This window comes from Thalia democratica, chromosome 1 (genome assembly GCF_965202585.1).
Source record: "Thalia democratica chromosome 1, ktThaDemo2.hap1.1, whole genome shotgun sequence".
Classification (NCBI taxonomy): Eukaryota; Metazoa; Chordata; class Thaliacea; order Salpida; family Salpidae; genus Thalia; species Thalia democratica.
In genome coordinates this window covers 110716662-110730369 of record NC_139165.1, presented here as the reverse complement: position 1 = coordinate 110730369, position 13708 = coordinate 110716662, and positions in this window count along the sequence as shown.

The following is a 13708-nucleotide window of genomic DNA, read 5'->3' as shown; positions in this document are numbered from 1 at the left end:
TTTAGATATACATTTAAACCATTGTTCTCTAATATTGACTTAGGAACTATTAAAAATTTATATGTAAAAACTATATTAAGTTTATAACTTAAAAAGTAGTTTACAAACTACAACATATTTAAACATTAAATATTTACAATAACTTTTTACACATGCATATTTACTTCGTGAAAAGATACAATATAGTTTTTTTGTTATTGATTGGAAAAAAACTTAAAAACAAAAACATTTGCAAACATTTTTTGAATGTATGTAAACAAAAAACCTTTTGCTAAGCTGAAGTTTACATTGAATTAAACTTAAAACTATTAAAAAAAAAGGTACTTTAAATTAAGGACAAAAAAATTTAACCTACTGTGTGTCTTTCAAACAATGCAACAATTCTTATGGCTTAAATTTGAAAAATTTAGTTTTTGAATAAAACACAAACAAATTATTTAACATTCTATAAGACATTCAAAATAACAGTCAGAAAAATATAAACACTTTTAGTACCTTGAAAATCAATAAACTGAATATCATGTACATCTGATAACAAACAAGCTAATAATTTCAGTTGAACATAATCTGAGATACTAGAAATTTTTCAAAAAATGCTAAACTGTTCTGTAAGTAATTACTGGAACTTAATAAACAAACTTAGTTAAAGTCTATCTTCTTAAAATATCAAAAAACAACCATTCATTTTTACTCTATAATAATTCTGTACTATGTGATACTTTAAAGCTACAAAAAAAGTTTTGGTAACTATTCAACAGTTTAGAAACTAATGAAAAGTAATTTATAACTGCGCTAATTACTCTTAATGAGCATTTTTTTTTCAAGGCTTTGCTGCAAATATGACCTTCCTATGCAAACTGATTTAGCATAGTTTTTTAAGTGCAACTATTATACAAACAATCTATACTCTAAAACCTCAACCACAATAACTCTCTCTACTTATCAATGCATTACAACCAAATGACTTATTGGATGCTTGTACAATTTAGTAATATCATTGTACTCTTTATTACAAGTTAAACACTTGAACATCTTGTACTTTACAACTCTACCCTTCTGCAGATGCTTGATAAACAACTTTTTACCAGTCACATTGTAAACCCTGTTTTCCTCATGTGTCTGCAGGTGAGCTTTCAGCCTGCTGGCCCTGCTAAACACTTTGCCACACTCCTCACATGTGTGGGTTTTTCCCAAAGTTGAAACGTACTTCTCACACTGCAAAAGATGCTGTTTGAGCTCATCAGGGGTGTCAAAGGTTTTGTCATCACAGAAGTTGCATACAAACTTAACATCTTTTATGTGCAGCTCAAAATGTTTCTTCAAATTAAACTTTGTTGTGAGCTGTTTATCACAAATGCTGCATGGGAACATTGGTCTGTTTTCACTGTGTGTCAGCATGTGTTTATGCAATCCCCTCTTTGAACTCAATGTAGATCCGCATATCAGACAGTCATATTTTCTTTCTTCATCATGAGTCTCCATGTGGGCTTTTAATGTCTTCAAACCAACTAGTTCCAAGTTGCATATTTCACAATTGAATTTTTCTTCTGCATGTTCATCCATGTGGTTTCTGTACTCACTCTTGTTAGCAAGCACCTTGTGGCAAACTTCACACTCTACTGGTTGATCCACTTTCATTTTGTGCACAGTGTGTTCTACATTCTTGTGGTGAATCAACTGGTTCAGATACCTGAATTTTTCACCGCATATATCACATTTGTGAGGGTGAGGCATGGCGTGCAGTTTCAAATGGGCAGCCAGGCCTGAATTCAACCTGAAATCCTTGCCACATATCTTGCACTGGTGAGGCTTCTCACCTGTGTGTACTGAGAGGTGACATTTCAGTTTTGAGATGTACTTGAACTTTCTGTCGCATATTTTGCATTTGTAGCCGTTCTGAGTTGTGATCATTGTATTTTCCAAAGTTATGCTTTCATCTTTTGATTCAGAGTTTTCATCATTTTCATCATTAGCTGACGTAGAATTTGCTTTAAATTCCATTGCGTCCAATATTGAGCTGTCTTCTTTTATAATTACTTCATTGTCTGCAACCGATTCTGTTTCTGTCTCAATGTCTGTCTCTACAAAGTTGTATTCTTCTATGACTGGATTGCAAACAGAGTTGTCCACAAAATCTGATCTTATTTGAGTGTCACAGTAGCTGTATCCTTCAACTGTATTTAGGGAAGTGTTTGCTTCTTCATTACTTATAAACTCCGTTGATAAACTGTTTTCTAAATTATTTTCACAGTAGCTGTAGTCATTTACTGTTTTCATTGAAGTATTACTGATCTGGTTGCTAACAAAATCTGTAGTTAAAACTGGCAGTTCTTTTGCATCATTATTTAAACTATTTTGAACAATTGTATTGTTCATTGAAGCATTATTAAGTTTATTTTTTACAGAATCAGATCTCTTTACATCAAAATTACTTGCTGCAGCATTTTGAAAACTGCCACCTTCAGTTACAGGGTTTGATGAGTTTTCAGTGACTTCTTTTTTTATACCATGTGTTTTTAAAGTTGAAAAACTGGTGGCTGCTGAATTGTAACTTTTATTTACTGATTTGGACAAGCTTGTTGATTCTTTTTCAGTTTGAGGGTGCTCATCCACTACAGCAGATAAATTTGTACAAGTATGGTTTGAAAAACCATCGACTGTTGTATTATTTTCTGAGCTTTGACCTGGTTTATTATCAAGAACAGGTTGAACATTTGGCTTTAGGATGTTAGCATTACCATACTGATTTTGATAAGTTGGATTGTTAGAATTTATATGATGCTGTTCAGAACAATAACTTTTAACATCATTGTTAGCAGTTGTATTTCTATCTATAAAGTAGTGATTGCTAATTGTTTGTTCTTCATTTTCATTGTCAGGGCTTGAGTTGTCATATGATACATGTGCACCATTTATATCTTCATAGTACTCGCTTAATTCTTGGTAGTTCAGAAAATTACTACCAATGTGGTTCAAGTTGTTCAAGGCATCATTGGTTAAGGGGTTTAGAGGCTGTGCAACATACATGTTGTCATCATAAGAAAAGTTACTGTTTTGAACTGTTTGCATTTGACTAAAGTTGCTTGTATCTGCTTGATAGTAACCATCATATAAAACTTCACTCTCAACTTGTAAACTTGATTTTACACCTTCCAAACTGGTGAAAGTTTGCTCAGTCATTTTTCTTAGTTTTTGTGTTTTGTTTTTATGTTTTTTACTTGTGTTACTTAGCTACAAAAAATATGTTATAACTAGTTCTAATAAACATAACTTAAACAAACTAAATTTAAACTATTGTCAGCTAACAAAATTACACTTATATAAACTCTAATTAAACAGACTAACAACATTAAAAATAAATATAACTACACAAAATAATATATAAAAATACCTTGTTTTATAACCAAGTTTAAAAACAGCTGATTAAAAAAATTACTCAAAACCAATTTACTGTCTTATCTTTTTTTGGATCATTAAGAAACTTTACTCTTCAGCTGTATTAAAATGGTCTTATTTGTTATACTATTTTTATTAGAAACAATGTTAGCTTCTTTTTTTCAACAAGGTTAAACAATGAAAACTAACTTAAGTAACTGTAAACTGATCAAAAAGCACAATAATTAAATTAAAAAGCAATCAAATTATATTCTAAAAATTATGATTTCAGCTAAAGGGCAAAGAGGGAAAATGGATTCACTTTAAAAATTATTACCTTTTGGACATTAAACTTAAGTTTTGAGATACAAGCTAGCAATAAAAATTGAAGAGTTCAATTGGTTCCTTAAGTAAGGTATACATACTAAAAAAAGAATATTTACTTTCTTCAACACTCTATTAGCAATTGATTTTAACTATATCAGTCTAATCTTTATAAAGAATCTTTTTCTTTTGAATTTAAAACTTTATAACTTGAATTAATATTTTGAACCCCTCTTATCCTTAAAACTTATGACAGGATTTACCAAAAAAATACATATTCATACTATTTAACTTTTTATTTTTTGGTTTTTAAATACTTTAAGATACAGAAATTTCAATATTTGTAGAAAATAAATAAAAAATTGTTTAGCTAAAATTGCTTATTGTTTAAAAATTTAAAATGTGTATGAAGCTTATGAACAGGTTGAAATTATGCCTTGAACAGGTGTGTACACTTGTGCATTTTACAGTTTTGCAACAAAATTGTTAATCCTTCTAAAATGAATTTAAGATTTTCAGCTTTTCAAGAAAAGAAAGGTGGTTGTTTAACTTTTGTCCAAAAATAACTCTCACTGTTTCTTCATTTATATAAATAAAACTCTTAAATATTTTCAAGTTTAAACAAAAACTTTGTTTTTGAACAAAAATTTAGTTAATAGGCCAGTAAAAAAATAGAAAAACATTTTATCATATTTAAGGACATGGGAGGGGTAAATCAATTTTTCAAAATACTATCTTATTTTATAGAGTTTTAAGTAACATACAAGATGCTTTTAACAGATTTTAAAAATTCAAAAGTGTTTTTGAGATATAGCAGGTCAAAGTTGGAGTTGGTTCCTCATGGGAGGCCTAAACTAAAACAGTGAAAAAAGACTACTTCACTAATAATCTATCTCCTCCACTTTTTAAGATAACTACTTCAAACTTTCAGGAAATGTTTCTTGGAATATTTAGAAAATTCTGTTGAAAAGAATTTCTAAAAAACTATAAAACTAAAATTTTATAAAAAACATAAACAAAATAGCATATTTTTTTGTCATTAAGATTTTATTTTTTGTTTTATTTATTTATTTCTGACAAAATTTTCTAAATATTCCAAGAGCATTTCCAAAAAGTTTGAGGTAGTTTAAATAACATAAAAGAAAATATATTTTTAGCAATTTTTAGCAATTTCTAGTCATTTGCCTTTTTAGTTTGCATCTCCCATAAGGAATTTATTGTAGTCTCCAAACTTTGACCAGCTATTTCTCAAAAATTAATATGAGTTTTTAAAATTTGTAAAAAGCAACTTGAAGCCGAGTTAAAGTTTTATAATATAAGACTAAATAGTGAAAAAAGTGAAATACCCTTATGCTTTTAAGTATTATAAAATATTGTTTTATATTTTTTTAACTGGCCTATAGGTAAATAATTTAAGGCAAATCAGTTAAAATAGAAAAATCTAAAGTAAATAGAACTCAGTTATTAAAGTGTATAATTAAAACTTTAGAGGGAGTTTATAAGCAATAAATTAAACTTGGATAAAATTTAGAGAACAGAATTTAACATAGAAAGCTTTATTTTTAACTACCATAAATTGCCAGAATAAAATAACTGACTTTAGGTCATGATACAAATACTTAAACTATTTTTTTTTAATTCATGACTAAATAAACTGAGTAGTACAAATATAACTATAAATAGCAAACTCTAATTACAACTTTATGAGTTATAAAAAAATTCAATAAACTTTCAAAATATTATTGGTTCAAAATAATAACTTTGTGTTTGAAAATTTAAAAAATTAAAATAAAAATCTGATATTTTTTAGCCTACAGAAAAGTTATTTAGATTACAAACTATTATAAAAAATGAGATAAAATAAAAATACTGTTAACATTTAATTATTATTTTTAGTAGTAAACTTTATTAAATAAATTCTATAAAATTATTTAAAGAAGTTTTGGTCCCCTACTTGGTTCCAAAAAAATTTGAAAGGTCAGTTTGGGTTGAATTTAATTTCATTATAATATATATAAATTTACTGCAGCATTATTACAAAACAATTTAAATAGCTACACATAGCTGCCTATTTGGAGCAAGCGCCTAAAGAAGACAATAACAGACCAAAGTGGCTCTGAAGCAGGGAGAAAAACATTATTATTTTTTCAATAAGATATAGAAATAAATATAGTTAACAATATAACTTGAAGAATTTAAAATATTTTCTAATTTATTTTTTTACTATAAGAAACTCACTAATGACATTTTATTAAGGAATAAAAACAACTATATTGAAACTATTTTTGAGAACTTAGTATAAAAAAGTGTTCCATAGGTTAATGCATTACATAAATTATCAACTATCTGATTTAAACAATGGTTTGTTAGGATGTTAAAGTTTAATAATTTTTCAAGTGTTTTTTTTTCAAACTAGCTTCATAAGAACTTTTGTTTTTCTTTTTCTTTGATAGAAAACTCTTTGTCATTGTTGTTTAATGATTAAAACTTAAAATAAACGTAATGAAGAATACACTTATCTACTTATTAAAAAACAATAAGATACTGGGTAAATTTTGAACTATTAATTTTTAATGTTAATTCAAAGTAAGTATTTATTACAGCAATCACAGTTTTCAATTTTTTGGCGACAATAAAAGACTACGCGTTTTGCCAGAAATGTAATTGCACTGAATTTAGCTGTTTAAATAAAAAATATCGTTTAAAATTGACTCTCAAACGTTACCCTTTGCAACCTTAAACGTTTTCTGGGAAAAACAAGTATATTACACACCATGCGTAATTTTACTTGCCCTATAATTATATAATTTTTATTTAACAAATAAACAAAAACAAAACCATATTAACAAACAAATAGATAAGAAATAAACAATAATTTTAAAATTTCTATTAGTCTAATAACAGTAACATGTCAAGAAATTTACAAAGAATTGCTGCGTAAATCTGTTTTACGATACAAGTAGTTTTGAAATTACTTTTATTTTTTATACACAGTATACTCATTACTGACAAGTGACAATATTAGATTAAATTCTAGTTGATCTAGTAAGTGCATAATTAAATTAGATATGAGTTAATAAAATATATAAGTATAGTAAATTATTTTATTTATTTAATTTTATTGCTAATTTTAAAAATAAATAAAGCAAAAAAGTAAATATAACATAAATCGCACTTAGGGTTGTTAAAAATAATAAGACAGTTAACAATATAACTAAAAAATAATATTTTTGACAAAAACATTGACACCTAAAACTATAAAGCGAACTTAATGTTTTAATATACCTGTTTTGTAGTTTTTGTTAAATTTTTTTCAATGCAATGTTTTTACAAAACACTTCAGATTTAAATCAAGTATCATTTGTTGTATTTTTATATCGTCAGTTTTTTAAACTGCAACAGTTAAAGTTTTTTTATTTATTTTAAGGTATTATTTTTCAATTGATTTAAAAACACCTACTATGTTAATGTTAAATACAGTGTGAAACAAAATTATTACTACAAATAGCTGTTTTAGCGACGTAAACTACTACAAAAACTATAAATGATATTTTATTTTTCAAATTTTACAGTAAAAATTTAATAAAACAAATTTATTGTATACTTAGCTTTAATGTTTTCAATTTAATACTAATAGGTTTAATAAAAATTAAAACTTTTTTCATAACACATAACAAAATCTTAAAAATGTAACTTTTATTTATATACTTTAAATACTACTCACAAACAATATTTAAAACACTTATGAGTTAACAATAGTTTAATGAGATTCATATTTTTAATATATAATTTTGTTCGTAGATTTGTTTACTTAAAAAAAACGTGTAAAAAAGTACTAGATATTAGTTCATCAATAGAGATTTTTTACAAAAAATGGACATATTTGCCTTTTTTTGTTGGCAACTTAAAAAGCTATAAACCTTTAAACTAATTAACTTAACATCGTTGTTATTATTTGTAATTTTTAAAATAGTTTAATATGTTAAACAAGCTTATACTTTACTAGATAATAAAGTTATTTAAAGTTAAAGTAAGTATGTAAGATTATTAGTATAAATACACAATTATTAATTATAATACTTTGTTTTTAAATAAGTTTTAATAGTATTTTGATATAGGATGTTAAAAATTTGATAAGTATAGTGAAGTTACAGGATACTATGCAGTTTTTAAACAACTATTTTAAAGTAAAAACTTATAAAACTGTTACTGTATATAAACTCTAATGTTTTAATCTACAAATAAGTGTGCTAATTGAATAAAAATGAAAAGATTATACATCTTAGCTTAAAAAAGATTAATTTTGGTAGATAAAGTTAGTTAAAAAATGATTATTAAGTATTGGTAGTTTAAAATTTTTATTTATTTAATCAGTATACTGGTTGTTTTAGGCTTTTTTTAATTTTAAACAAGGAAAAACATTGCTCATAATCTTGAGTATATTAAATACCCTTTTTAGTGTTTTTACATACTATAAAGTATAGAAATATATTGTATTTATGATGATTAATTATAAATAGATATTAGAAATATTTAAATGTAAAAAAAGTAAAAGTATATTAAGTAAATAAAGTTGGTTCAAAAAATAGTTTAACCAAATTTTATTAGATTTCTCTTTATCGTCTATTTAGGTTGAACTTTACTAATTTAAATATTTTAGTCTTTTAAAAAGTGTATAATTTTTATTAACTCCATTTAACTTTAATTTAATACTTACTAGACAATATCTTATTTAAAAACATTTTAATGCTTATATTTTAAAATTATAGTACAAATACTTTTCTTGTGATTAAATCTACTATGGTTTAGTTATAAAATAGCTTTCACTCCTTTTTTTTTATATTGTGTAAAGTGTATTTGTACTCAATAAAGTGGCAGATAACCCCTTGAACCAAATATTTTTTTGTTGTTAAATAAACTAATAATTATAATAAAAACAACAAAAAAATTGTAGAAGCAAGTGTCGTAGTTATCAAATATTTTACTCTGCTTTAAACTTATTTAAAATCTTCTTTTTTAAGAAGCACAATTACATTGTTTCACTGCAAAGCAGATTTTAAAATAGTAATTTTTTAAAAATGTAATAATGTAAAAAAATTACTTAGAAGTTAAGGTAAGGATAAAATTTTTGTAAATAGTCTACTTTTTGCTGTTTATTCCTTCCTTAATGAACCTGATGTACTCTCAATGTTCGATTAGCCTTAGTTTTAACTGTTAAAAGAAATTCGGTTGAAACTTTAAAAAACTTTTTGAGTATAAAAAGGTCTCACACCCTTCCTATAGCCTTAACATTATTTGTTTTTTTATCCTTAGAAAACTATAAACTTTAGCTTTAGCAATAAACAAGTTGAAACTATTATAAAAAATTTCTAATATAAACAGACAAAACAAAGCTTTTGTAGTAGTATTTTCAAAGTTTTGAATATTTTACACATACTTAACTTTTTCTAAATTCTAAAAGATTCTTTTTATTACTATTACTCTGCAATGAATAATAAAGTAAAAAAACATTTAAATTTAATTATGTTTTTACTAAAATACATAAAATATCGACAAGTTTTAATCTTGCATTTAATTTTTTTTTATTTTTAATCGAATACTAAGCAAATAAATAAATAACTTAAAAGCAGTTGGATATTGATAAATTTTATTTATGATTTATAATATGCTTTGTAGCATATAAATAGCTATATTTATTCACCATTTATAGTATATTTGTTAATCTCCCAACAGTTTTAGTGCAATTTCAAATAAAATTTTTGTTCTTTTATCATAACTTTTTTTTAGATGTTTTAGATAAGCATTTATTAGTTATTTTAAAAATTATTTCCCCTAATTTAATTTTAATTAAGCTTTTGTTTATAATAACTAGTTTAGTGTTAGTTTATGTTAGTAAGTTTATAACTAGGCAAATACAAAACTTTTCATGGATCTTGAATCTAAAAAAAAAAAAAACTTTAGTAGTTTAGTAAAAAAGGCAACATATGCACAAAGATTTTTGATATATTTTTTTAACTATGTTTATTTTCTTATGATGGTTTCAAAATGTATTAAAACTAATATGCTAAAGTTACTTTTGGTTTAAAATTTCGCCTAACTCTTTATATTGGATAAATGTCAAATTTCAACGAGTAGACAAAACTGCACGAGGGGACTAAATTACACGAAGGTATTAAATTGAACGAAATTTTTTTACACGAAGACGCTTTTACACAAGCAGACAATTTTGCACGGGTTGTATTTATTATATTTTTATTTTTTTATTGATTTTAATTTGTTTTTCTTTTAAATTTCTTTTAGTTTACTACCACTCTTCCCCCTAACCCTTACCCTCGGTCGGTAACTTACTTTTTATTTATTTTTATTAATGTTTTTTTTTTTATTGTTATTAATCTTTTTACTATTACTGTTACCAAAAACCCTTACCCTCGGTCTTAAGCTCTTTTTTATTTTAGTTTTTTAATTGATATATATTATAGTTGATTTTTTTCATGTTTGCTATACTTTTTTTTCCTGTTTGTTTTTACTCTCGTGCAAAAATGACTTTCCGTGCATAATAGTCTTCGTGCAATTTTTTCCCTCGTGCAAGTTTGTCTTTGAGCAAAAGTATCTTCGTGCGAAATTGACCCTTCGTGCAACTTTGTCTCCTTGGAATTTTGACCGGTTACCCTTAAGATTTTAATTAATCAAAATGCTACTAAATAATAATATTCTAAAACAACATAGATTATATTAGTTAATTATATTAATTATACATTTTGTCTTTGATTGAAAAAGAGCTGTTCTAACAACTATGTGTTTAACAGTTTATTATAGAAAATACACATAATAACAGTTTCTTTTTGTTTGGAAAGATTTAGATACTATAAGATGTTTGACAATTTAGCAAATTTGTTTATACAACACAAAATAAAATTTGACTTAACAGTTATAACTTTCTAATGCTTTACTGAATTAAACAAATTAACTGGGTGTTTTCTCTCGAAATACGTTTCTTTTCTTGAATTATGACGTCATAAACAAACGTTCGCTTCAAAACCATATATATATTAAAAAACAAAACTAGTTTTGCAAACTCATCGTCTAACATACACGTCTCGTCGTGTAAATTTTAAAGCCGTTTGCAAAAACGGTATGCAGTAAATTGAATAAGATTGTGCTAAATAAACCTTTTGTTCATAAATAAACTACATAAAAGTCTCAATTAGCAGTTTTTTTTATATCTTTCAACAAAAAATTTTCGTGTCATTATACTTTTTTTTAACAAATTTTTTTAAATGACTTTAAAATTATATTTTAAAATAAAACAAAGCACATTTATTTCAAAAATAGTTTTAAGGGTTTCGATTAATTAAATGATGTAAGCCAGAATTTCCTAAAGTGGTTTTGTAGAAGTTTAGGGGGCAATAAGGTCATAATTTTAAACTTACACTAGATATTCGGTAGTTGATGATTAGGAGCAAAAGAAATGAAAGTCTGAAGTTTTTTTATGGTTGTTTTTTTTTTTAATCTTGTCGGAGGAGACCATAGTTTTTTTATATTCTTTAAAGGGGGCTTTTTGAAAAAAGTTTAGGAAACCCTGATTTAAACTGTTTTAAAAATTCAATTATACCAACAGAGCGACCATTTAAATAAAAAATAACAAAGACAAATAAGTAAGTACTATTTTAAGTATTATACCAAAAACATTTTTATCTTATTACCAGTCACTAGAATTTCCATTAAACTAAAAATAAACTCAAGATTTTTTTTTCTTAAAACTTCACACTTCTAAAATATGATTTATAAAATGAAAAAATGCAATTTAGCTTAAACTTTATATACTATTCAATAACCTTTTTTCAGGGCTTATTTTTTGTCATTTAAAGTATATGTTCTTAATTTAAAAAAAGGTTATAACAGAAAAAAAAGAACGTTTTTATGTTATACGTTACACCGCTAGCATAAGCTAAACTATTTTTATTACTATTTCACTTTTTGTCCTTTTCGTTTATAAGTATATTTTATTTTTTTAGGTAAGTATACTTATTTGTAGAACAAAGTAACTTTAGTGTATTCAAATGTTTCGTTAATAGTAGTAATACATTAACTTATTTGTAAATGGGCGTAGTATTTTTCAAAGCAGCAGGGTTAAGCAGTTTATAAATAAAATACACTTTTTTTATTTAATTTGTATACAGAATCTGTTGTTATAGTAGTGCTATTTTGAATTAAATTTCTTTTATGTGTAAGGTTTATACTTCTTTGTTCCTGCTTAAATGTTGTTTTTCTTTACCGTTAAAAAAAACACTGTGCTTATAATCTGTATGTCAAGTTAATCCACATGACTTTGAATAGTCAATAATATATAACTAGTTGTTATAATTTTCATAATTAATTGTACCAACTTCTAAAACTTAAATTTCTTCTGACTTTTTTATTCAAAATATGTAGGTAACTATGCATTTTATATTATACAAAGTTAAAAGTAAAAGATCATACAACTGCAACTAATAGTGTGATATTTTAACAAATTAAGAACTGTTCATAATTCAAAAATTAACAATTATAACCCTTTTAAAATTATAAAACATTTTAATTCTTGTGATAGTTTATTATTACGCATTATATTATTAATTAAAAAATATCAACCCTGTTTAAAAAATTAAGTACAGTAGACTACCGCCTAAGTACGCAAATTGAACCCGACCAAAAAGTGCGTACTTAGCACGAGTAGTGCGTACTTTTTGACGACATAGTATAATATGAAATTAAGTTGTTTGTTTTCTCTCTTACAACTAGCCACCAAATAATTAAGCCAAATAAACAAGTCTTTTTATTTTAAATAACACTTGATACATAATTCTAATCTGCAAAATTCTTTTAATAGATTTTAAAATGATTTATTTTTTCTGCAAAAAGTTTCTACATAATGCTAGTAAAGCTAAGTTTAGTTTAGTTAATACATTTATTATAGTTTTCCAGTAGCTAAAAAGTGTTTGATTTTTTTTATTTGAAAGAAAAACGTTTCAGGTCTGTTTTTCTAAGAAAGTTTATATCAGTAGAAACATTTATAGTATAAGTGGACAATGATAAGATGCTCATTAATTTTTTTTAACTTAAGTTTTTTGTTGTTTTTGTTCTTTTTATATGTTTATTTTGACTTTATAAAAATTCTAACTAGTTTTTGTGGTTAACTAGTTTTGTATTATATCACATTAAAATTAGCCTTTCTTTTGCAGATATTCTGAAAGTTTTTGAATAAGAAAAATATAGAAACTTAGAAAAAAAACTTGAAGAAATTTAGAAAAATGGATGAATAGCGCCAAAAAATGACTCTATGGAACAGTCTTTAGAAAAAATCTAAGTCTAAGAAAATTTTGAATTTTTTTGTCTTTCTAGGTAAGTGCGTACCTAAGGCGAGGTGCGTACCAAAAATAGTGCGTACTTAAGCGGTAGTCTACTGTATATCATGATAAAGGATTAAGAGTTATTGTTAATATATTAAAGTAGTTCTTTTTAGTGTTGTCAAGTTTTTAATTTAAACATTCCATTTTTTGTTAATTACTTGTCTTGGTTATTGCTTTAACATTTTAGATTAATTTTAACTCATTTAAGGTGTTCGACAAGGCGATATATAGATTCCGAAAGCTTCCTCAAATTGTAACAAAATTAATCTTGAAAAAACTGTTTTGTTTTGCAATAAAATACAAGACAAAAAAGTTTCAAGTTTATTATAGTGTTTCAATGCTATAAGAACTTAAACTTTTTCCTTAATATTTTTCAAATAGAATCTTTAGTTTTACTAAAAAATAAACTTAATATATGTTACTTGCTATTTTATCAAAATTATTATTTTGTCGGAAATTTCTCAACAGTTTTTCTCGGAAAATATTTTCGAGTTAAGAGGAGTAACTTATTTAGTATAACATATAGTTTAAATGTAAACAATACTTTTGTTTAAAGTACACCAAATACAACATTAATTTTATTAATTTCTTTGCAACATGTGTGGTTTACTCAGCTAAAA